Below are 5,000 nucleotides of genomic sequence, written 5' to 3' on the forward strand. Positions count from 1 at the left end.
AAATACACAAAAAATGTCATCTCACCGATTCCACATATTATTTTTACGCACAGTTATTGTTATGTTTGAAGGCTCACGGTGTTCCATTAAGGATACCAATTGTACACCACAGATACCACAAATTCTTCTATGAAAGAGAGACATCGAGAGGTTTTGTTTCAGATTTGTATCATCAATTACTAACGTCCTCGTATGAAACCCTCCACCTAGACTCAGTCTGGAGGAGGGATATACCAGACCTGGAAAAAGATTTTGATTGGCAAGCAGCCTGGGCAAATGTTCGACTTGCATCAAGGAACCCGGACCATCAACAAATCAATCTTAACTATATTCACAGGACATACTTGACTCCTATAAGACTGAACAGAATGGGTCTTAAACAAGACTCCAAATGCTCCTTATGTACAAATGTCGACGAGGGGACATTTATGCACATGTACTGGGACTGCCCACCAGTTAAGATATTCTGGAAAGAAGTGACCCAGCAATTATCAAATCTCTTAACTCTGAATATATCTGTACACCCCTCTGTATTACTGCTGAATGATGTTTTTGAGTGTGCAGTACCTCCACAGCTAAAGAGATTGGTTTTATCTGGTATCACAGTGGCTAAAAAGCTGATAGCATCACGATGGTTTCAACCGGAAAAAATGTGCCGGAAGGTCTGGATTCTTACATATCTCGATGTGATTTATCAAGAAATATCCACAGCAAGAATTTTGGGTCTCAATGAATCCAAAATGACAATGTGGTTAGAAGTGGTGGAGAGAATAAAAGCTAGCATATAATGGTAGTGTCTGGTTAGGAGCGAGGGATAATGGATGGATTATCCAATGGGGGGTCCGGGAGGGGGAGGGTACAAGCTAGAGCATATGTGTGTAGGGTATTAGATAGCAGGTATTAGGGGTATATCCTGTATAAGACATTTAACTAAATGGTGACTTCATTGGATGTGCACTGTTAATTAATGCTTGTATATCTTATCTTGTGTTGTCATGTTTGTTTGTGTTTGTTTAAAAAATTAAATACAAAATAAAATACAAAAAAAACAATATAAAATAAAAACAAATCATTGATCTCAAGAAATCAAATGAAAAAAAAATAAAAAAAAATAAACAAAAGCAAAACATAACTCAATTTACATGTTCGAAAAGGAGTAGGAAGAAGTATACACTTATTTAATCCTACCCCTTTTCCACTACTTAAATGAGTGTACTAATTTAAAACCTTACAAAACAAATATATATATGCAAAACAAAAAACAATTTTTTTATACGTAAAACATGAAAGAAATCAAATAAAAATGTAAACACCCGTGAATGTCAAGTCCCTTCCTCATCCCTGTACCTCGTGAACATCATTTCCTTATAATTCAGTTTGAATTGTCTCATGTTTGGACATTGCTTTAGCACCACATTCAGACTGTTCCACAGTTTCACTCCACATATTGAAATGCAGTGTCTTCTCATGGTAGTGCGTACACTAAGAACTTTTAAATTATGCTTTTGTTTTAACTCTGGGAACGGTTAGCAGACCAGGTCCCAGATGACCTCGGAGGTCTCTACCAGGATCCATGTGGCAGAAGAAGCAAAGCCAGAGATGTACTTTGGCCCCGAAAGAAACCATGGAGTGATTTATTACACGTTTATGGAAGCTGTTTGTAAAAGTGCAGAGAGGAACGCAGAGAGAGAGAGAGAGACGTGTGATAAGCTTCCCTCTCCCAGACGGTAACAGTTAAACCAAGAGAGACGATAAGCCGTGTATTGACAACGCTGGCTGAAAGAACCTTTTCTAACCACTGTCGGACGAACATCTGTAGGAATGATCTGGCACTCGTCGGTCCAACCACCAATACCAACACTTTAATGAGATCTTTTATTTTTAGAGCATTAACTCTTTGGAATAACCTGCCTCAAAACCTCTGCTGCATTTTACAGTAGATTCACTTTTAAAAAGAAACTTAAATTGTCACTGTCAAGTATTTTGTTTTGTTTTTTTGTTTTCTGTTTCTTTGCTTGCATGTAATTTTAGCCATCTTAATTGTTAGTTTCATTATGCATTGTGTGTTGAGTACTGACTTTTAATAATTTTGTTTTGCAATAATAATAGTTTTTGTATGTTTTTTTTGTGTGGACCCCAGGAAGACTAGCTGGTTGCTATGGCACCAGCTAATGGGGATCCGTAATAAAATGAAATCAATCAAATAAAATCAAGGCTTACCCCCCATAACTCAACCACTAATACCAAGACATCTCTCACTAACTCAACCACTAATACCAAGACATCTCTCACTAACTCAACCACTAATACCAAGACATCTCTCTCACTAACTCAACCACTAATACCAAGACATCTCTCTCTAACTCAACCACTAATACCAAGACATCTCTCTCTAACTCAACCACTAATACCAAGGCATCTCTCTCTAACTCAACCACTAATACCAAGACATCTCTCTCTAACTAACTCAACCACTAATACCAAGACATCTCTCTCTAACTCAACCACGGATACCAAGACATCTCTCTCTAACTCAACCACTAATACCAAGACATCTCTCTCTAACTCAACCACTAATACCAAGACATCTCTCACTAACTCAACCACTAATACCAAGACATCTCTCTCTAACTAACTCAACCACTAATACCAAGACATCTCTCTCTAACTAACTCAACCACTAATACCAAGACATCTCTCTCTAGTTTCAAGTTTCAAGTTTCTTTAATAGTTGTCATACAGAAGTACAGAATACTTTTATACAAAATGCTTCTTACTGTTATGCTCCAGAGACGGTGCAAGACAAGATAAGTATGAAATAAAATAACATAGTATAGCATGTAAATTAGAAGTAAAAAAAAAAGGTCACAGTCTTCAGTATAGACATATGTACAATGTTCGATGCAGAATAGACGTAACTGAGTTACCATATAATATACAATATACTATGCAGTGTACTAATATACAATACTATATAGTGCAAGGCAGAAATGGGATGAGGTGCAATTTAGGTACAATTTACAGTAGGTGTACGAGTTGTAGTGCAAATCCTTTATCAATAAATATAAAGTGTGTTTGTGTGATCTAAAGTGTGGAGAGTGGGTGCTGCAGTGTGTTGTTTGTTTAAGTGAGTGTGTGCGTGTGGGTGTGTGTGCTGTGTGCATTTGATGGTTGTTGCATAGTGTTTATTGTTCGTTTAGCAGCCTGATGGCCTGGGGATAGAAGCTTCTTCTGAGTCTTTCTGTGCTCGCCTTAAGACTCCGGTATCGCTTGCCTGACCGCAGCAGTTCAAAGAGGCAGTTGTTCGGGTGGCTGGAGTCCTTGATGATTGTCTTAGCCTTCCCCCTGCACCGCTTGTTGTAAATGTTCTGGAGGGTGGGAAGCCCCCCTCCAATTGTGCGTTCGGCTGAACGTGTCACTCTTTGTAGTCTGCTACGGTCTTGTGCAGTGCTATTCCCAAACCAGGAGGTGATGTTGCCAGTCAGGATGCTCTCTATTGTACATGAGTAGAAGTTCCTAAGGATCTTCTGACTGACTTGGAACTTCCTTAGGCGCCTGAGGAAGTAGAGGCGTTGTCGTGCCTTCTTCACAACACTGTCAATGTGTGTGGTCCATGTCAAGTCCTCGGATATGTGGGCTCCGAGGTACTTGAAACTGTTCACTCTCTCAACCGGTGCCCCGTCGATGCTGAGGGGGCTGTAGTCCTTGACCCCCGACCTCCTGAAGTCCACAATCATCTCTTTTGTTTTGCTGACGTTCAGGGAGAGGCAGTTCTCCTGACACCACTGTGACAGATTCTCTACCTCTTCCAGGTAGGCCCTCTCGTCGTTGGCAGAGATCAGGCCCACCACTACTGTGTCATCAGCAAATTTGATGATTGTGTTGTTGTTCCGCTGTGCCACGCAGTCATGTGTGTACAGGGAGTAGAGGAGGGGGCTCAGAACACAGCCCTGGGGGGCCCCTATGTTGAGCGTGATGGATGAGGAGGTGCAGTTGCCTGCTCTTACCACCTGGGGTCTGCCCGTCAGGAAGTCCAAGACCCACTGGCAGAGGTCATAGTTCAAGCCCAGGTCCCTGAGCTTGTCTATGAGTTTGGAGGGGACTATGGTATTGAATGCTGAGCTGTAGTCGATGAACAGCATTCTCACATAGTTCCCCTGCCTCTTGTCCAGGTGTGATGCTGCTGTGTGCAGCACATGGGCTATGGCGTCCTCCGTGGACCTGTTGGGGCGATATGCAAATTGCAGGGGGTCCAGGTTGATGGGGAGGGAGGAACAGATGTAGCCCTTCACTAGCTTCTCAAAGCACTTCATGGCTATGGAGGTGAGGGCTACAGGGCGGTAGTCGTTGAGGCAAGCGGGCGTAGATTTTTTGGGTACAGGGATGATGGTGGACTTCTTCAGACAGGTGGGGATGACAGCCTGTTCCAAGGACAGGTTGAAGATGTCAGTGAACTAACATCTCTCTAACTAACTCAACCACTAATACCAAGACATCTCTCTCTAACTAACTCAACCACTAATACCAAGACATCTCTCTCTAACTAACTCAACCACTAATACCAAGACATCTCTCTCTAACTAACTCAACCACTAATACCAAGACATCTCTCTCTAACTAACTCAACCACTAATACCAAGACATCTCTCACTAACTCAACCACTAATACCAAGACATCTCTCTCACTAACTCAACCATTAATACCAAGACATCTCTCTCTAACTAACTCAACCACTAATACCAAGACATCTCTCACTAACTCAACCACTAATACCAAGACATCTCTCACTAACTCAACCACTAATACCAAGACATCTCTCACTAACTCAACCACTAATACCAAGACATCTCTCACTAACTCAACCACTAATACCAAGACATCTCTCACTAACTCAACCACTAATACCAAGACATCTCTCTCTAACTCAACCACTAATACCAAGACATCTCTCACTAACTCAACCACGAATACCAAGACATCTCTCTCTAACTCAACCACT

General features: G+C 41.4%; 1 protein-coding gene across 1 annotated transcript in view; it reads right to left on the reverse strand.

Moving 5' to 3' along the window:
- ptch1 (patched 1) overlaps positions 1 to 5,000 on the reverse strand; it is a 114,521-nt gene that overhangs the window by 50,794 nt on the left and 58,727 nt on the right. The window lies entirely within an intron of this gene.

This window comes from Notolepis coatsorum (genome assembly GCF_963971535.1).
Source record: "Notolepis coatsorum genome assembly, chromosome: 10".
Taxonomy (NCBI): domain Eukaryota; kingdom Metazoa; phylum Chordata; class Actinopteri; order Aulopiformes; family Paralepididae; genus Notolepis; species Notolepis coatsorum.